Source organism: Pecten maximus, chromosome 13 (assembly GCF_902652985.1).
Source record: "Pecten maximus chromosome 13, xPecMax1.1, whole genome shotgun sequence".
NCBI classification, from domain to species: Eukaryota; Metazoa; Mollusca; class Bivalvia; order Pectinida; family Pectinidae; genus Pecten; species Pecten maximus.
Window position 1 is genome coordinate 24828932 of NC_047027.1, and position 11461 is coordinate 24840392.

Sequence of the window (11461 nt, forward strand, 5' to 3'; positions counted from 1 at the left end):
CTTCATATCGATGAAGGAAAACAAACATCGAATACCGCTTCATATCGCTAAAGGAAAACAAACATAGAATACCGCTTCATGTCGATGAAGGAAAACAAACATAGAATACCGCTTCATATCGATAACGGAAAACAAACATCGAATACCGCTTAATATCAATAACGGAAAACAAACATCGAATACCGCTTAATATCAATAAAGGAAAACAAACATCGAATACCGCTTTATATCGTTTAAGGAAAACAAGCATCGAATACCGCTTCATATTGATAAAGGAAAACAAACATCGAATACCGATTCATATTGATAACGGAAAACAAACATCGAATACCGCTTCATATCGATAAAGGAAAACAAACATCGAATACCGCTTCTGGTCTATGAAGGAAAACAAATATCAAATACCGCTTTATATCGATGAATTAAAACAAACATCGAATACCGCTTCATATCGATAAAGGAAAACAAACATCGAATACCGCTTCATATCGATAAAGGAAAACAAACATCGAATACCTCTTTATATCGATAAGGGAAAGCAAACATAGAATACCGCTTTATATTGATAACAGAAAAGAAAATCAAGTTTTCCATGCAACTAAATCATGGTCTTAATCAGCCTGCATCTGCCAAGTGGTCGACATTTGTCTCAGAGATGTTGATAGTGGGAACAAGCCCTTTACATATATCTCGGATGTTACAAACGTTCCAAGGAAAAAGAAACGACACATTATTATCTTTAAAATATATTATATAGTATTGTATATTAGCGAAATCAAGGTGTTCCGGCGGGCCGGCGCCTTCAATTCAACTACCCAGCATTCCCTGAAAATCTCGGTCAGTGTCACTTTCCTTAACTGAGAGCTAGAGTAATGAAAACGTAATAACAAGGAATGACAATTAACGAGCATTTACATGTTCAAATTTCATATCGGACAGTGAAGTAACCGGATTCATTTTTAGATATTTTTTTAAATACATCAATATTTCAATTATCGGTTGTATTAATGCAGATCAGTTTGCATACCAGAATATGATGCAATTGCTTAATTATGTTTTTATTTACATATACGATCATTCCTATTTTTGTTTTCTATTTACTTGAGTTCTTCAAAAATAATCACAATGACGACTTCATTTTGATGTGAATAGTTTTTGCATTTCATCCGTCTACGGATTTAAAGTTTGTGTGTTTAAAAGTGTGTAAGCTTTTAGTATAATAACGTTCTAAACTCAAAGAAAAGGAAAATAGCTAATTGAAAGTTTGTCAAAAAGGTGTATTTTTCAAATTCCAATCATGTAGTGATTGTCGTGTCATTTTCAGTCGTACAGTGAATGTAAGATAAAAACTATATTTTGGTTGTTGACATATAATGATTTGTTTAAGGATTGATTGTTAATTTTGCTGCTTGCATGGACTGATGAAGGGAAGTGAACCTCGTGCAACGGTCGCAGTTCATGTACCATGTGCACGAGGTTCACTTCCCTTCATCAGACCTTGCAAGCAACAAAATTGACAATCAACCCTTACATTTACGTTAACCAAATTAAAAACTTCGCCACCAGATTGCAAAATTCAGTCACAACGGTGTAACGTTAGTATGTCATTTAGTAACATTGTTATACTCATCTTACATGTGTGCACAGTAGTGGAACAGCAGACAGTCAGTTATTCTCGTCGCTAAGGCAACACAAAATATAGTCCCATACACGTTTTGATTATTACTATGTTGATACACATAAATACGATATTTTCAAGGTAAAATATTCATTTATAACAAATATTTATGATATTGTATAATAAGAACTTAGCAATATCCATATCAATACGAAATTAAAGTACAGTGTTGACAGTATAGTATGTGTGTGATTTGGTCACTCGAGACACAGGGACTCGATTAAAAAAAAAGAATGTGATGCAGTCTAAAAGCCGGGATATTCAGAGCTCGAGAAAAAAGTGTAACACTGTGGATTTAAGTCGCAGGTGGTGTACATGGTGTTCTTGAATTATTGGATTTCATAGTCGCATTGGCGTTTTGGGATGCAAATCCTGATAACAGTAAGTAAAGAAACATTGATTTGAAAATTTGCGGTATTCGACGGTCGGATTGAGTCAAATTACGACAATAATATGTCCCTGTTCTCGATATAGCATACTTCTACTAAAAGTCTGTTTTGTGTTATTAAATATTGTTTAAATTGAGTTTTTTTTTCTGTGACCACTGAAATGGTATTAAGCATGGCATTCGAGATACAGCATACGTTAGACCTGCTGCGCTACGTAGGTCATGAGCTCGGTGCTATCGAGAGTGTCAGTGTTCTGTCAGATCCTGTTTCTAAACTTTCTGCATTATACTGGCATTTTTATTAACACATAAAGCGGCTATTCCACTTGTGTTCATATACGTTTATAACAATGTTACGCAATTCACAAAGTGAAAGTGCATTCAAGTCTGAGGCGGTACAGAACTCTATCGCCATTGTAAACTCAGTGAATGTATTCACGCGCCGGCAAGAAAGTGATTCGTTTCTCAGAAGAGAAAGCACGCGACCCAAAATCTTCAACGGGACATGCAGTGATCTGGGTTTACTTTGTTCATTGAGGCGGAGCGAAGTGAAAATGTAAATATTCTGAATTGAAGTCATTATAATCTTGTAATTTTACTGACTTTAAATGGCGTTTTGTTTGATTTCCTCTGTGCTTTTTTTTTGGATCAAAATCAAGTATTACTTCCCATTTCCTTCCCCAATTAAAAAAAAGTTTCTCTTTTTAGGTTTAAGAAAGATTTCTGAATTAATAGATATGTATGTATGTATGTGCTATATATGAAAATTGCTACGTACATTAAATTTATTTAAAATACGCTCTTATTTTTATATTTTGATTAAACTTTTGTACCAAAAGTATGTTTTGAGATTATCTCTTATACGACCACAAGCGTGATTGTGTGTATCCAAAAGAACGCGGGAATGAGCGATGAATTTGCCCCTGAGGACAATTTAAAATTATGGATGATACGATATTAAATGAAAAGTATGTTTTCAATTAATATATAAAAATATTGTTTTTTTTTTCACTGTCAGTATCGTCATTTATGAGGCGAAATGCCACCAACTCACCATTTTTTGTAACGATAATAATGAGCACCATGCGGAATTCGCATTCTCACGTAATTTTTAAGGTAAAACAAACCTTTTTTCATTACACATGCTATAGTTTTATCAATTAAAACAGGAGGATTTTCTGAGGAAATATCAAAGACACAATGAATATTGGAGGGTGAAATACACGTACAGATCAATACCCAGTATGTACCTACTTGTTAATTTATGGTGTAAACTCTTAACATGTTGTCTTTGGATACGACACCAAGTCAGAGTGTTGGACACAGGTGTTAGAGATTCTTTATATACGTATCTCAATCAGGGATCCTCTGATGAAAGCTTAGTACTGATGAATTATTTAACAGGTTACTATAAAACCAACACGAAAGAAAACTGATATCGACATCAAAATCGATACTCAAAGGTTTCCGTGTATATGAAACTGACAAGGTATCGGTCTACCAATTTCAAGTCTCTATTGAGGTGATTACAACTAGCTTTATGGGGGCCGAGCGGTTAAGGTGTCCCGACACTTTCATTACTGGCCCTCCACCTCTGGGTTGCGAGTTCGAAACCTACGTGCGGCAGTTGTCAGGTACTGACCGTAGGCCGGTGATTTTTCTAAATATATAAATATATATGATCGTATTTGACCGACAGTCAGAGAACTTAGAATGTGTTTAGGTCTTATAATGGGTTGTCATAATATCTATCCCCCCATACACACACAAAACAACAAACATATAACAAAAACGTTTGAATATGTGCTATACTAGGACAGGTTCAATAACATATAGACTGTAGTTATCAAGTCCCTGTGAATCCACAGTCTGTACATGTACCATGGTAGGACAAGCTAATGCCACAGGCGCTTGCATAGAAAATGTGATTTTTTTTTATATGGCATGCGCAGTGTATGTCAGTGCTATGGTACAGCTGTCAAACAAGAAACAAAACCTGGAGTTTAATTACCATGACTGTCGAGACTCTTGTTGCTCTGTTTAAAACTTTATAACTTTTCCGACGTAAAATGTAACATTTTTTTGTAGTAAAAAGTTGTTTAAATGGTGCCATATGCATTTTGTTAACATATATAGTCATACATAAAAGCTATATAGTTTCTCCATCCCCGGTCAATATGTAATAGATACATAATGGGTACGAGTGATGTATCGGATATATCACACGAGTGCGTAGCACGATTGTGATATATGCGATACGTCACGAGTACTCATTTTGTATCTGTTTTATCCAATGACAGCCGAGGTTTTGTCACCCACGTGCCTAGGGGTGGAGCTATAAAATTGATCAGAACCTATCACTGTGATATGTTTCCCGCCAATTTCTGACACGTTTCATTTTTCTGTCACAGTAGCCTATTCATTTCTAGTGAGAATGTCAACCATGGCGGATCATGTACTGATCATTGATGTTGATGTGTTTACCGACCTCGACCTAGTATGAGTATGAACTGGAAGATAATGAAACGAAGAAAGACAACTTTTTGACTCGTGCCCTGACCGGGCCTCGAACTCACGATCTACGGCACCCAATTGCCTAGCCAGAAATACCCGCAGCTCATACCGATGTGCCACTGTGCCACATCAATGGCGCAGTCATGGTCGGCCCGATACCCTGACATGATAATTGTGGAAGTCTTCTATCAGATGATATGAATACCTGGATCGCAATGTATTGACATTGTCCCCGTCCCTGTTGTTATATGCATGTCGATTTGTATTCATAGATTCTCAAACTATCACGATATTCTGAAAATGATTTTTTTTTTTAATTTGAGATTGGGGATTTATTCCGTATGGCGGAGATGGGCATGTCGATTCGAGAAAGAGAATTAATACAAGGAAAAAATGGCCATCCGAATTTATACTATCGAGTCAAAAAATATCAAATCGTAGAAAATGATAATGTAATTGCAAACTATTTCAAGCATACATCACCATTTGAAGATTTGCATCTTATGATATTAATTATTAAGTACATTTGTAGTATCTATCTTTGAGATAAAACTGAATTATTAGGTATTTTGCTTGAAAATATCAAGAGTTCTGTAGAAGTTGTTTGTATATTTCGTGTGAAATGGAGTCAGCAACCTACATTTTCAAATATGTTTTGGCTATATGGGCCTTTAGTGTTAAGGTCAGAATACATTTGCTGTCAAGGTTTGAATAAACAGAGATAAACAACTACAAAAAATAGTGGTTTTCTTTACTGTGATGCCTTTGGGCTTGAGGTAGATATATGTATCACCCATGCTGTAAATAGGGTTACCTTGATTTCTGTCTTTCTTTTATCTTGAAATGACATTCATGGAACAAAATGGGTCGGTGCTTCGACCGAACCGAATCAAAATCGATCCTGTTCACATCAGCCAAATACCATCTACACTTTAACCCAGATGTGCGCAAGTGCGCGAAGTCACGTATACGCAAGCGTAGACATGATCTTTTCGCAATGTTCTTTAAATGCTGCCCGACCTTCGTTACCAGTGGACTATCATAATTGTAACTTGAATACCAAAGCCACAACAACCAATAACCATATGACATTTTTATTCTGATGGATGCCACTATCATAACGCTGTTGACTTTGACTCTTCTGTGCAAAGGTATGTTTCTGGCAATAAGGTTTTCACTCCTCTGTTGCAATTATCTTCAAAGTAATGGTGTTTATGTTTATCCATATGCGTGCAATTTCAGCGAAAATTGAATGTTGCTTTAATTCTCCTAGTTGAAAGTTTTTTTTGTTGTTTTTTTTCTTTTCTTTTTTGACTTGTTGTTGCTTTTGTTTTTGTTTGTGTGCGTTTCTATTGTGATTGTTTACTTTTTTTTCACAACTTGTCATTCTACCCAAACTCCGCAAGGGATAATCTTAATAATTTGAATGTCGTGAAATTTTGAAATTTTATTAATATTTTCCGTTAGATGACATACAAAGGAATTAATAAAACAATTTGCCTGAGTTGGTGAGTATAATCAAATCCGAAGGGAGTACTCTGATGTACAATATACGGCTTGTGTGGCTTTTTGACCAAAATGTTCGATTTGCTCATGCGTTTTGAAATGTATAATGAAGTGAAATGTAATTAAAATATGGTTAAACAATTATGGAGTAAAACATCATGTAGGTAACGGTTGGTAGATATCTCGGTGGGAAGACCAACGTCATGTAGGTAACGGTTGGTAGATGTCTCGGTGGAGGAATCCGACGTCCTGTAGGTAACGGCTGGTAGATGTCTCGGTGGAGGAATCCGACGTCCTGTAGGTAACGGTTGGTAGATGTCTCGGTGGAGGAATCCGACGTCCTGTAGGTAACGGTTGGTAGATGTCTCGGTAGAGGAATCCGACGTCCTGTAGGTAACGGTTGGTAGATGTCTCGGTGGAGGAATCCGACGTCCTGTAAGTAATGGATGGTAGATATCTCGGTGGAGGAATCCGACGTCCTGTAGGTAACGGTTGGTAGATATCTCGGTGGAGGAATCCGACGTCCTGTAGGTAACGGTTGGTAGATATCTCGGTGGAGGAATCCGACGTCCTGTAGGTAACGGTTGGTAGATGTCTCGGTGGAGGAATCCGACGTCCTGTAGGTAACGGTTGGGAGATGTCTCGGTGGGAAGACCAACGTTCTTATATGTAATGGTTGGTAGATGTCTCGGTGGAGGAATCTGCAGAAATGCCCCTTTGACCCTGATTTTTTAGCAAATTTGTATTTTTGTGTTTGTGTTTGCTTCACGAAGATTCCTCTTATAGCCCCAACTGTTATTGTGTCTTTAGAATGCGAGTGTTGAATTGTCGATAGAAATGTCATGCTATCATGCCGAGTGTTGTTGTGTCCCTTGGAATGCCCTCTCATGACCCCGAAAATTGAATTGTCTCTAGAAATGTAATCCTATGATACCAAGTGTTGTTGTGCCCTTTGAGATGTCATCTTATGACCTGGACTGTTGTTGTGCCCCCCCCCCCCCCCCCCCCCCACCCCCCCCCCCGAAATGAAATTTCCTCATATTACCCAGACTGTCTTTGCTTGTGCGCCAAGAAAATTGTGGCTTTAGCTGTTGTGGAGATATCGATGTTGCCACTAATGAAAACATAACTCGTAAAACTCTTTTTAAACGTATAAGTGTAAATAATGTACAAAGATTCTGGTGTAGAAATCAATGATTGTGTTTCCTAATCAAAGGTTACCCAAATACATAGACTCTATCACATACAACATTTAAATCTACTATATCCATTAAACCTTTAGTATACGCTATGCCTTTAAGAATACAGAACCAATGTATCATTTGTCTTGCTAAGCTCCCATAGCGATAAATACATACATTTTGCAAACAAAATCATTTTCATGAATCACATTAACATAATCGTATTTAATATCAAAACTTCCTTTCAAGTGTATTGTTTTTTTTTCTATTTTACATAATTTAAATGTATTTCGGCATATTTGAAATCATTTTCGCCTCCACTCGAATGTCTTGGTGGAGTTCTCTGTAATCACCAATAACATAAATGGAGTAGAGCTCGCTGCAATGACCAATGGCATTAGTGGTAGAGGGCAAGTGTGTTTGTGTGTTGGGGTGGGGGGATGTTCGCTGTAATCGCCAATAATAAAATAGCATAAGTAGTGGGTTCGATTCATATGAAAATATATATGTTTGTATAATGCTTTATTTTCTCGAATGTCTTGTTTTAGGTTGTGTAAAGGGTATAGATTCACCATTCTTCCTCACACCTGAGAAGATGATACGGCCCACCGTGGATTCCTACTGTGAAGACCACAATGGCCGACTGATAACAATCAATACAAAGTCCAAGTTTGATAGTGTCTTAGCTGCCGACAAACTGTACCATGATAACTTGATGTGAGTATATCACTATGTTTATTTTTTGTTTTGTCTTTGTTTTACTTATATATTTCATAATTTATCTATTTATTTATCTATTCAATGACTGTTTTATTTAGATAATCACTTATTTGATTTTCGATAAATGTGTTCAATGATAGATTTATATAATAATTGATTGATTGATCTTTTTCACGATTTATGTATTGATTTTGTGATTCCCGATATATCCCCCTATGATCACAGTTTGTTACGGTAATCGTATCTATGGAAAGGCCGACATTTATTGGGTGCTCTGCTTGTATAAGGTTCATAATCACATATTCTCCCCCCCCCCCCCCCCCCCAAAAAAAAAATGCGGCTTTAACGTGTTTTGTGATGATTTCCTAAATATGGTGCCGATATCTACCTCACTGGTCGAAGAAGAAAGTAATTCCGCAGCAAGAAATAAAACCGGAATTGTTCCAACACAACCAATTCCCTATGTTTTAGTTTTCTATGATTTTGACAGTTTACCGAAATCAGATAATGTGTCAGTGTTAAATTAGTGGTCTCATTTATATAATATTTACCTATCAATGTTTGGTTTGTATTTATGAGGTACCATACTGTACCACTTTAAGAGTTTATGTTTAAATTGCAGATCAACAACAAGATTGTTCATTGGCCTGAATGTTACGTCTTCAGACTGTTCCAGCTTTACATGGGTCACTGGGGAGCCAATGACTTGGAGTAACTGGGACGAGAGTGCCGGAGAACCACGAGGTTGTACCGAGAAAAAATGTGTCAAGCTTAAAAACACATATTTCGAAACTTCATTCTGTGATAGGGTCCGGGTAGGACTCTGTGAATATGGTGAGTGATATTTTTTTTAAATCACTCTGTCTTAAGTTAAGGAGGTTTTTGATATTCTCAAAGGTATATTGATAGGCCTAATTTCCTACTTTTTCTAACCAAAGTTTGATCATTATTACAAAACTTTTTTTTAACTTCTAATTGTCCATAGGTGAGCTTTGTATAATATAAGGAAGATCCTTTTAACCTTTTGATATACTGATAGAGGTCACACAAAGAGTGGTTGTTAGAAAGATAATTTATGTCACTTGTTGGAATATATCAAAACACATTCGCATTGTGGAATTAGGTAATCAAAATAGAAAAGGGTTAACTGATTCTCATATCTTAGACTTGAATGTGCTTAAAATCGGAATAGTCTATTAACAAATTACTCCACTGTGAATTGAGCGTCGCATACATGGCTGATTAGTGGAACTTCTCGTTTTAAAGTGAACGAATGGAATTGATATGTGTTCACAGAACGCAGCCGAGAGATGACATCTTTAAAAAAAAAGTTTGTTGCTCGTCTGAAAAGACTAGAATAGCTGCCATTCACTTTGCATGACAGTACAATAGACAGGTTTGAAATCTGTTCATCATAGTTTAATATTTGTTGGATATCAAAAACATTTTTTCTTCTCGGTCAACGTGAAAGTTGCCTTTAGTTCTGAAATGACTCGAAGCCAAAGTTATCTTTCATTTTTTGATTGTATGCAACCATTTCAGCCATATGACTATCCACCATTCAAACATTTTCAAACACAAATACATTTACAATCGCCGATACAATCACTGATAAAAACAATGAAAGAACGTGTGGTGATATTCACTATAATATGTGCTCAATGATTAATAGTATCTTCGAAGTTATATACCACAAATGATTGGTGCTAAAATACCATTACGGGTAAATCGTAAATTATCTTTTCAGAGAGATATGAACACCAATTTATTAAAGCGTGGTCATGTACTGTGTCTGTATTATAATTACTGCATCATCAACTATTGGCCTGGTATACAAATTATAATTTATATGTATCGGTTTCAGTGACACCCACCCATGAGTCAACGACAGACATTGATGAGTTAATGACAACCACATATGAGTCGTCGACAACATCCACTGAGTTGCAGATAGTCACTGATGAGTATCCGACAACCACCCATGAGTCGACTACAACATCCACTCTGTCCCCGACAACCGTCCGTGAGTCGCCGATAACAACAACTGAGTCCCCGACAACCATAGGTGAGTCGACAACATCCGCTGAGTCCCAGACAACCGATGAGCCGTCGATAACAACAATTGAGTCCCCGACAAAAACCCCTGAATCGACAACAACATCCATTATGTCCCAGGCAACTACCCGTGAGTCCCCAAGCACCATTCCGGAGACGAAGACAACACCTACTAAGCCGAGGACAACGAACAATGAGTCAATTATCGAAGGCAAGATAACTACTAATATAACCACAGCTGACTTTACATGCTATGATACAACCTTTATCAAAGTAATCATATTACTATCAATTTTAGTTAATGTTTTATTTATATAAGCATTAACATTATGTCTAAGAAAGTGTTTTTAAACAAAAAGTTATCTGATAGGTAAATATAACATTCTATCTAGATACTCCAAGAATTTCGTTCCATTCCGCTGTCTCCACTATTGAAATCCTCCTCAATACCCAACGGCGAATGGCCACCTCGGCTGTCTGCACCCTTGTGGTCCCCCATTGCTCAGAAGTGTATGGCCACCTCGGCTGTCTGCATCCTTGTGTCCCCCACTGCTCAGAGGCGTATGGCCTCCTCGGTTGTCTGCACCCTTGTGGTCCCCCATTGCTCAGAGGTGTATGGCCACCTCGGATGTCTGCACCCTTGCGCCCCCCCACTGCTCAGAGGCGTATGGCCACCTCGGCTGTCTGCACTCTTGTGGTCCTTCGTAATGCTCAGAGGCGTGTGGCCACTTCGGCTGCCTACATTCTTATAGTCTTCCTCAATGCCCAAAGGCGTATGGTCACTTAAGCTTCCAAGGCCTGTAACTTTGGAGTCATCATCGATTCCCTAGGGGCTGTGTTCACTGCCGCTGTCTGCATATTTGGAATCCTCTTCGATACTCCAGGGGGTTCACTTCTCGCTGTTTGATCATTTCAAATCACCCTCAAGTCATATGCAACGGGAGTAAAGCAGAAGTGAATGTAACCCCAGATTTATTGAGGATGTAACACATGCACATATTGACTATATGACAAATGTTTATTTGTTTGTGTCCTATTATTGTACAGATGATATCAATCCTATACAGAAGGATAAAACAGATGTACGATAGAATAATTCTCATTCTCGTACAAGGGCTATATCATAAAGAGTTTTAATACATATTCAGTAGGAGCATAATTATGGTCTTACCAACTCAATACACATCGGCCTATTTTTCTTCCCAGTGTAATTATCAATAGAAAAAAAACTTTTTGTTTGAAGACATTTGATAAACATCTGTACACATTTAACGCATCAAATCATTGTAAAATCATGTCATCAATAGAGGATTCTATTACAAGTTTCCTTTTGTTTCACACTAGAGGTTCGACTGTGATTGCACATACTCAATAGATTGTGTACATTCATATATCTTCACAAAGCAACTATACATAACA